We start from the raw sequence: 11,096 nt of genomic DNA on the forward strand, positions 1-11,096 counted from the left end.
AAATGAAGGGAAATTCCGCCAAAATTCAATAACTTTTTCTGCATAATAAGAACTGACGCCAAAAATCAATGTTCGTTTAGTGCGTTTGTTGCGGATGACTGACAGCACCCATCATCAACATCACTATTTACCTCATCTCAGTTTTCGTATCATGGGATTAAAGAAAATGAGAAGAGAGGGAGACAAACATTTAATGAAAAAATAATGCACAAATCATTCAATCAGAAATATATGCTGCAAATGCTAATGCTGATGTCACTAATGGACTGATAAGTTAATTATGCTCAATATACGAATTTCCGATACAAAATTTCAAAGAAATTTCACCTGGTGATAACAGAGAAGGAGTTTTTTTTAAAGATATTCTAACGGAATGTTGTGTATGTAATGCAATATTATTACAATAAATTTGTTTTTGGAATTATACAAAGGCAGACGTTTATGTTAAAACAACTGGGTGGATGCCGTCTTTCAGCATGGTCCAAAAGTCACACTTGTTAGTACTTTGCATCATTGGAAAAACCCTACTAAGGCTTCTTGACGTACGATGATAAAGGTCGCCCGCTAGTTTCAAACAGAGACAGTCCTGGGTGCATGAGGCCCTTCCGGAAAGCGAGACAGAGAACCTTACTTTGATTATTTGATATTTAAGATGTTTGGGTACAACTTGTGGTAAAGCTTATGAATAGGCGTTCAGGTGGAAATGATGCTGAGGTCAGCGTTTCTGTTGCCCAGTCTGACTCCAAGTGCCCCAGTGCCCATTGCTGGGAGCAGGGCACCTGGGCGAGGTGCCACTGGAATGAACGGCAGCCGTGTCAAATGATCTGCCGCCGTTTCCCTCATTAGAGTGTGCCATGCTCCGCCATTGACATTTGACTTTTCTATTATCCTAGAAAGCCATTAACACTAATGTTCTGTTACACACCGAAGATACAGAACATCTCTTCTTTCGTGCACTTGAGTAATGGTCAGCATGTCATAAATAATCATTTAGCATAAATAATGCCTCTTGACTGGTCCAGCTGGGGGGGGGGCGGGTGGTGAGATGAGGCTCTGGGTTTAACTAGTCTGGGGGACAGTGGAAATGCCTTAATGTGCATATTTCTAGAAGAAATGTCAATCCAACCGTTCAACAATAACGAATCTGAAATCACCACGACTCTGAGAATAGATTTGTTATTTAAACTCTATGCTAATGTTGCAAAGTAGAATCATTTGTACATATTTCTGTATTCTATATTCTAACAAAGTTGTGAAACACTGCTGGTTGTAGATAAGCAGATGGGTGTAGATAAACGTATCGTTGTAGATTAGCAGATGGTTGTAGATAAATGTATTGTTGTAGATTAGCAGATGGTTGTAGATAAGTTGTAAGAGAAGTTTCGGCTTCATAGAGAACATATAAAACCAGGTTCCCCGATTCCGGTCCTGGAGAGCCAGTCTGCCACACAGTTTGCAGATTTCCCTGCTCAGACACACCTACTAAACCTGGCAATTGGCTGGTGAGCTGAATGAGGAAGGAAATTTGTAAACTATGTGGCAGACTGGCCCTCCAGGACAGGAATTGGGGAAGCCTGTTATAAACCCTCATGGTCTGAATAATAAAAATATATACTTGTACGTAAGGTGTGGTGTGTAGGTATCTCAGCAGGAGAAATGCTCCAGATCCCAGGCTCAAGGCAAAGAATACAGCAAGGGCTGTAACATTATAGGGTTAGACGTTAGCGTAGCTAATGTGCTGGACTGATCCTCTACAGAGAGCAGCTATCTGACAGTCTTTTCATGTAACATTTCTCATACTTTAATCCACAAAATCCTCATCACGGAGAATTATTTTTGATCTGGAGACACTCTAGCTGTCCACCGGACGATCTGAAGATGGATGGATGGATGAATGGATATATGACACTTTGCAAAAGTCTTGGGCCATCATAGAAAATGTTTGAAGTTATTTATCTGGATAGAAAGTGTATTTTTGCTCAAAATAATGCAATTTAACATTAAAAGGTAAAACTTTAGAATAATTGCACCTTTATAATTCATGGAACATTAGTGCATTCGCATTAATATACGAATATAATGTCATACCATATATTATTACCATATATTATAATGTTTTTTATTAATGCATATTAAAGCTGTTAAGGTATATTAGGATGTTAAGGCATACATACATGCTGCTTATGAATGTTCTATGAATGCTTTATAAAGCCATTATGAAGCAGTTAATGTAAAGCGTTAACGTAAGCATTAATGTAAGCCCATTAAAATATATGAAAATGAACAATAAAACGTGACAAGAATTTCATCTGTTACTGATATCTCTCTGGTTGACTATTAGAACACAACTTCAGTTTCTGAACAGCTCTTCATGGTCACCTCAGCCATTCCATGTTTTCCATGAATTTCACCACCAGCTGACCTTTTAAATCAACTTAATTAGTCAAATGATGTTATGGCCAAACCTTGGAATGCTAAGGTCAAGTAAACAAATACATATTACATTGGGTGTTTTGGACGGCTGCTGCAAATACTGGAGTGATTTTAGGAGAGGTTTTGAAATGGGTAAGTGATACACTTAGTCATTAAATCATAGTTTCACACCAACACAAAGATAATTTGAAAATAATTTTCTTTGGTAGTCTAAGACTTTTGCACAGTGCTGAATTCATGTTCAACAAAATAAATAATTCTAGAAATATTGATTTATCAATCTATCTTCTTCATGGATCACGGACAGCCTGGAGCCTTACCCAGAATGCACAGGGAACAAGACCAAGGAGACTTAGAGAGGTCATCCCAAAAACCCGCACCCACACCGGCCCTCCGTGGAACGGGCTCCCCACCCCTGCAGTACGGCATGTTGATGGGGTAACTCCTGGTACCTGTACTGGGAGAACAGAGAGCACACCATCACAATGAGCTTTGCTATTTAATATATACACCACAGAATAAGAGTAAGACATGGAATGCGGCGACTGATATTAACATGATTAATTCTGAGCTTTAGCGGTAAATATCAATGCAGCTAATAGAATTTATACATTACATTTCCATCAGAGTGCCCCTTTAAATAGAGAGAAATTAAACAACACGCATGTCAAGTTCTTGCAAAACAAATTTATGCGGAAGAACATTAAGCAAATGGTATCATTATAGTCTTTAATCTTCACCTGAAGAGAGTTCAGAATGATTACGTATCAAAGTCTAGCGAGGCCTCGCAGGACCAGCTACGCGTCAGGCTAAAGCAACAAATGACGGCTGTAAATTGTTCTTTAATTTAACGGTGGCCGTTCGGAAACGTGGGGCCTTGTTAAAGTCTTTGTTGTGCCCAGGCCGCAGTCAAAGTTTACTCGTTAAAAGTGCTCAATCAATCTTCTTTGACATGGTCAGAAACAAATGGCGCGTATCAAGGCTATTAGGTTTTATGAACCGACGGCTTTAAAATATTGAGGGAAAATCAGGAGGTCATTAAGGTGCCCTCTCAGTCCTAATGTTTATCGCCGTTTAATGATGTACGCCTGAATACTCAAAAAAAACAAGCGCACATTAGACATTTACGCAGTATGCTGAAGTCCTCGTAACTGGTACCCCAGCAGGACCATGGAAACACGTTTGGGACAGTTAGACCCACCCTCGCCTGGCCTTCTTTAATTGAACATCTCCAGCCGCCTCCCCCCCCCCCCCCCCAGAGACTCATTAAACACACCCTGGATTACACCCATGGCCTGCTCTATCGACATGGCTACACCGATCACTTCACCACTTGGAGAATGTGACTTTGTCATGCAAGTTCGCAACTTTCATTTGCCGATGTGGTCCTGATCTGCTGAGCCCTGGGTTTGAGAGCTGCCATTGTTCATGGGGCTCTCCCTGCTGTGGATCCTGGTCTCGCCACACTCGAGAGTCTGTCTGATTCACTCATCAGAAGGCATCCCTTCATTTCAAATAAAGATTAATTGCTACAGGCAATTTAGAGACACCAACTATTGTATATTAAAATGGATATATATTGCATAAGAAACTGGGTATTTATTGTTTTTTTAATGGCACATTATCGTAAAGGGTAATTTGTTGTGTCACTATCACCAGAAACAATTTAAAAGATGAATCATCTGCCAGCTTTTCGACAGCACAATAACAGACCTGTGAATATCTGTACCTAAATTATAATTCATATAATATCTGTACTATGTGCATGATGTTTCAGCTCTTGCTGAACCTTTCTCTATTGTTTTACACGGGCGGATTTCCGCTGAATCACAGTAGCTAGATGTCAGGATGCTCTGAGAATAACAGGCATAAAATTACGACCAGTTCAGGACACTGTGGCGCTGAAATGTTTCTGAGGTCGGACAGAGGAACCGCAGTCTCACAGCAAAGAAGGCAGAGTATGGAGTCAGTCATAAGCAGCCCGGCCCCGCCCCGCCAAACTCAGCCCCCCAGCCTAACCCAGACCTACCTATGGTACCACCTACTGTAATCCACGTCAGGAGAGACATCATGAACTACTTCAAGTTTTACAAAACACTTCAAAACTGAAATGTTCCTGTGCTCGGCTAATTAGTTCAATTCTTCTTGTGCTTTCACTGGTTTGTTTCCTTGACTGAAAGACTCATCCAGCTGTTTCACATTAACATTAGTGACACATGTATGGTTATAGGAGACTGACCAATCAGCATGCAGCAAGATCTCAGTGCTAAACTGAAATACAGGTCTTTTTAACTGACAGGGTAGTCCTCCTGGCATGGATTAGGTGGTCTTGAACCCAGCTCACCTCTATCCCATCAAGCCCCAGTTGCCACACCCTCCTCCCTACCCAGTGATTTTAGTGCCTAGACCAGGTACAATTAATGTTCATTGACCAGCAGATATGGTTGGAAGATGGATGGATAGAGGAATGGATGAACAGCACAAAACCAACGTACTTCATATGAACCGGGGGCTGCAGACCTCACCAGCCGCCTCGCGTATCTGCAGTGTAAGGCAGAGTCAGGGCTGCTCCTATGGGGCAGGTGGGCCTGGGATCCACCGGGATCTCCTCTGAGGGGGGGGGGGCACACAAAGGCCCAGCGGCAGGCCCCCCCTCCCCCGGCCGCGGAGGGGGCAGAGCCACCTGCAGAGCCCGGCCCTCTTTCTGTGCTCCCCCCGTGGCACTTTCCAAATGATGATTAATCACCAGGGGGGTGGGGGGGGGGAGCACACGGGCCCTGACACAGGAATAATGGCAGGCAGAGGAGCAGCGTTGGGGAGGGAGTGGGGGGGGGGGTGCATTCGGCCCTGTGCGGGTGGGTGGATGTCCGAGGAAGATGGATGACCCTAGGGAAGACCTGACGGTTTAGAGTCCTGTCATTAACAAAAGAAAAAGGCCGACAGAATGGAGGGCAGTTTAGCAGAGCTGCTGGTGGGGGGGGGGGGGCTGCTTGTTGGGGGGGCGGGGGGACACGCTGATTCTACACCTTAAGTACAATAACAAGGTCCTCAGACATGCAGGTACAGTAACTCAGGACCAACTGCTCATACGTTAACCCAGCTTGCTCCCCCCCCCCCCCCAGCGCAAAGAGGGGCTAAAAGCCCGTCTGACAGTTACAAATGAATCTGCAATTTATTATTTTCCAGGGAATTCAATGGAGTTTACGGATATGATAGACGGGAAGCTCTGAGGTGTCCCGACTAATTCCGAGGGAGATGAATCACGGAGCACAAAAGCAGGAGTCATAGCTGACAATTATATCAAGCTCGCCTTATTTTCCACACCGAGGAGCCCGGTGCACTGTGGGTAATGGCACCCAGGCTCAGTCCCATTAAGGGAATTCTCAGATGAGCGGCTCGTTAGCGAGGAAGAATATTCCTCCCGTTTTGCGTAATTTTATAAAATGTTATTGCTTTGACAATTCCATTCTTTAATGGACCTAATAACTCTGAAAGTTTATTGGTAAATGAGTAAGTTTCCAGGTTTGCCGGCTTGTGTTCGTTTTAATTCGGGGTACGGTTACCTAATTCACAAACCTCTAATGACCCTGTGCCTTTAATTAAACACGGGTGGGGGTGGTGGGGGGGGGGGCACTGTGTTTGCGGTTGCTCCATTTTCCTTGCTCATAACCTGCAGGGTGCCGTGTGCCCTTAGTACGCTCACAAAGGTAAAGTTTCAGCGAGAATTATAATTCTCCGCCAGAGAAGATCGCAGTTTAACATAAAGACTTAGTGTTGTGTGAAAACAAACGCATGGTGAACTTTCTTATTGTCTTTTTTCGTGAAAATGCTCACTAATTTCTCCTACTTATAATATCTGTATTATCTTAGTAAACTATTATCTTGTGAACGCGCTTGGAGTGCTGTGACAGATGACCGGGCCCTCACAATCTCCCTGTCTAAATCCTGTAGAGATTTAGGGTGGAAACTCCTTCCGGAATGTTGGAGAAGCATCCCAGGTGGCTACATATGGATGCTGGTTCAAAGAATGCCAAAAGTCTGCAACGTTGTCATCAAAAGCAAAACGGGGCTGTTCAGAAGAGTCTAAAATTTGGGACGCTGAACACTTCTCTCGGTTGTTGCAATATTTCATATGTATTATTTTATTACCTCTAAGGTGAAAAACATAGCTAAAATAGACCTTGACACTCGACCAATTAAGTTCTTCGGCGACCTCGTGGTTTGATATCTCAGTCTGGCTCTCCTGCGCTTTCGTCAGGACTTTGATGAACAAACCGTATTGCCCCAAACTTCATTGCCCAATCTCACCCAAGCCCAGAATGTTCCGTAACGTAAAAGGCCGAGCCCATACGTGTGCTATTAACGACCATAATGTAGAACCTTCCGGCAAACAACATTTTAATCCACTATTACTAACAAGAAAAACATCCGGCCCATGTAACGCCGATTGTGCCGGTGCGACGTCTGTTTGCCGTCTGATGTCAGCACCGCGACGGTCCTTTTGTGGTCTTTGCAGCCTGTATCGATAGACGCAGACCGCTGACGGCCATCCTCCAAAATGGCTTTAATCAGGGATCCATTTGCACATGCATCTGATGCTCAAAGAATCCCCCCCTCCCCAGGCAGAGTTAATTAGAGCGAACGTCCACTGCGGGAAAATAAAGCTCCTTGTACTTTTTGTTCGCATGACCAGACAAGAACGGCAGCACTCACCAGAGCATTAATGCGGCCACGAGTGTGTCATTTAGTATGGTGAGTCACTTAGCATACCGCGGCAAGCTGGCGAAAAAGGGCAGCTTGCATTATCACATATGTTATCTAATGCCATCAAGGAAGTGAAGAGCAGCGCTGGAAGGGGCGGGGCGGGGTGGGGGCCCCACACAGAGCCTCAAATTACCGCGGCGCGGAGCCCAAAGACTAACGGCAAAAGTTTTCAGCGTGCCGGCTTTTCCCTCCCTTTTCCAATGACCCGCTTTCGCGTATTGATCACGCCGCATGTCGGGCGAGTGCCGGAAGCTGCTGTTTACCTGCCAGTTTTTCCCCCTCATGTGGACTCCGGCCCGCTGTAGCTAAGGAAAAGGTCAGATGAATCAGCTTGAAAGTCCGTCGTGAGGCTAGAAACTTCCCTGGAAGAGAGTCAGGTTGCTGCGTGCGTCTTGGTTTAATGGTAACCTCTATGCCTTTGTACTGAGTAAGCCATATTATGGATGTGATGTGATGTGAGGTGATGTGATGAACTGGTTGCATTGTTGTTTTCGAACCATGTCCAGCGAATTAAAGTTCATATTGGTTTACTACAGATTAACACAGCATAAATAACTACAGTACTGTGCAATAGTCTTAGGCAGCCAAAGAAAATGTTCCTTTATCTGCAAATTAAGAGTAGCAGAATAAAATCTAACAAGAATTTCTTCAATTCCCCAAAAACGTTCTGATATCTTGTTGGATAGCTAGATGAACAACACCTCAGTTCCTCTCCTCTCCATGTATTCATTAAATTTCACCACCGGCTCAGTTAATTAATGAACTTTAAGTCAACAAATTTAAGTCAACAAATACATGGGGTGTATCAGATGATTACTATAAATACTGCAGTGACTTTAGAAGACCTTTTTGGCTAAGCTGACAGACATAAAATCTTAGTTTTACACCAACATAATTTAAACATAATTTCCAAAGACTTTTGCCCAGTACTGTATTTTGATTATTGTTTAAGTAAATGTAATTTTTTGGAGAAAAAGTGACGTGATAATAATAATAATAATAATAATAATAATAATAATAATAGTCAAAATGCTGACAAAGGACATTTCCCAAATTCCTGATTGGCTTGACGATTTCCCACTAATGTCACCTCCCGCTCCTTCCCACTGCGTCTCAATGCGCCCTTTTTACAGTGAGAAGTACAGACAGGGCAATTTTCGCTTGAAGGCCTCGCCATCTTGTTGTGTTCGCTAAAACAAAGAGCAGAAGATTGATGGCGGGGAAGCGGGCCGTCTCTGTACAGCCGCTTCCTTTCCGGGCCGTCTCCGCATGCCCCAGGATGTTGCGTCCCTCTCCCTGCAAAGTCCGCGTGTTAATGTTCAATCCGGGCCAGGAACTGACGTCGCGTTTGCGGCAATGGAGAGCTAAGAGCTCATCCCCATCAGTCACATGCGAGACAGCGCTCCACTTAGCCACGCATGTACTTAGTTGTAGTGCACCTTGTCCAATTAACTCCCATGGTGCCCCATCTTCCTCCCTGAGGCACGGGGGCAGCTGGAGACGGAGCTGGGCCGGCCTGACTGACCATGACGGAGGAGCGCTTGACGGGCCAACAAGGCGTCCTGCCGTCCCGGCCCAGATCCCCCTGGCTAATCTTCAACCCTGCCACGACTCCGGCCCTGCCCGGCCATCCCCGCACTGCCTGGGCAGGAAGTCTCAAACCGGCTCCCATTGCCGAGTCGCGGTGCCCCCACAGCACCATTGTGTCGTGAGACCGTGGGGGTAAAAAGCCACCAAAGGGAGATCTTTCCGGGGGCAGAATGGGGGAACGAGACACCTTTGAAGGTTTTCGTTAACCCGTTTCCCATTTTTGCAATCTAGCTAGCTAACAGCCTTCAGAAATCGCCATGGCAATCATTGGCTCAGCATTTTAATGAAATGTAATTTATTTAGCAGATTTTTTTTTTTACCTTAAGTGACATACAATTAAGAAAGCTGGGGCAGCCAGTCCCTGGAGCGGTTGTGGGTTAAGGGCCCAAAGGTGAACACACTCTGCTGATTGTGGGATTTGAACCAGCAACCTTCTGATCACTGGCACGCTATTCTAACCTACTGAGCCACAAATGGCTCCTAGGGGCCTCACGCCCCCGCCCTGCTCCGCTCAATGCCAGGCGCCCGCTCTGCGTTTCCAGGTGACCAGGCTACATGTAGCCGCACACTTATGAGCGACCATTTTACTACTCGTGGTTTAATGCGCCGCTCCAGCTCAATGGAGGGGTTTATGTACAGTATCCGGCACCAGTGGCTGAAATGTAATGGTAATGGTATCCACTGAAGGGCGAGAGAGGAAACCAGGCCGCGAAAATGGAACGGCGAGTGTCTACAAGTAGGGCTAGGAAAATAGGGCCTAATCGGCCTGTCAGAACCTGATGCTGCTTTCTGCCCGAGATAACAACTTCGGCTCTTTTTCTGTTTGGATAGTGACAGAACTGCCGCTCCGAAACGATGACAAGGAAAGCACTTTCAGCGTTTCGAACTGTCATCTTCCTCGTCCGCCGGAGAGCCGGATAATTAGCCTTGGCTAAAACAGTTTATCTGCAGACTGGGAGAGCGTGTTCATTACAAGGAGGCCACAGGGAGAAAAGTCTGACTTTCTCTCTCATTAATCCTAAAGTCATATCCTGGGTTTAGCGGACTTGCAGCCACATGTGGAAAATGATCCAGTAGGGAACAAAAATATGGATGTAAATGGAATTAAGCGCCTGTCGCACTAGACAGTCACAATGGCCCTCAATGTGTTCAAAACAGCGAGAAGATAGACAAAGAGAAATGGAAGAGTTGGTTATGACAGGGAGACCTACAGTCGTCCCTCAGAAGAAGGAACCACCAGGCACTGAACTGTGGCTCATTATTCAGCGGGAATATTGATTTTGTTTGCTCAGTGCTCTGGCGAAAAAGAAAAAAAAAGATAAAGAGTTTCCCCGGAAATCGACCGCTAACTGCGACGGGAGATTTAGCTCAGAGGAAATCGTTCAGCTGGAAGTTTGTCATGTCCGGGTCATGTGAGAGTCAAATGGTGTAACGAAGTGCTAAACACAAAGTTTAAAACATGTTCCCAAAACAAAAACAAAACAAATAAGCACATACAGCTTCCAAAAAATAAGAGACCGCTCCGTTTTTTTATTTTTAAATCTGCAATTTTAAATCCGGGTTTAATCCTGGTTCTGCTGGCAGAAGGCAACACGGTGGGTTGTACCCAGGCTCAAAATTCTAGAAGCAGGACTGAAGTTCTGTAAAGCAAGGAAGAAGCTCTTCATTAATGAGAATCAGATATATGCATATGAAATCATCCTAGTATTTGCAGCGACCGTCCAGTGCAGCCATGTATTTTTTGACTTGGCCACTAGCATCACCTCATGCAGCTAGTCAATCTGTCACTGACTTTTTAAACCAATTAGTTTAATTATTTAATTGAGCTGTTGGTGAAATTTAACAAAATCATGGAACGGCTGAGGTGCCCCTGAGGAGAGGTTTGGGAACTGAAGCGGTGTTCATCTAGCCATCCAACTAGATATCAGTAACTTTTTAGAAAACAGAAGAAATTATTACTAGTTTTTATTGTGTCACTCTTAATTTGCACATGTTCTAATGTTAAATTGTGTTTTTTGTTCTAAGCCAAAGTACACTTGCTACCCAGATAAACAGCTTTAAACATTTCTTTGGACTGCCTAAGACTTTTGCACAGTACTGTATATATGTTCATTATTCACGGACGCACACCCATTAATTGAAAAATCAGTGAAACTGAAAATTGTGCTATGATTTTTTTTCTCCAGAGCTGTGTAAGTTTATTGTGCAAATTTTGATTTTTAAAAGTTTTTTTTTATTGATCACTCACATTGATCGACGACATGCGAAATGTGGTTCTAAATATTTCTGTCGAATTTACCTAATGACTG

Source organism: Paramormyrops kingsleyae, chromosome 20 (assembly GCF_048594095.1).
Source record: "Paramormyrops kingsleyae isolate MSU_618 chromosome 20, PKINGS_0.4, whole genome shotgun sequence".
Classification (NCBI taxonomy): Eukaryota; Metazoa; Chordata; class Actinopteri; order Osteoglossiformes; family Mormyridae; genus Paramormyrops; species Paramormyrops kingsleyae.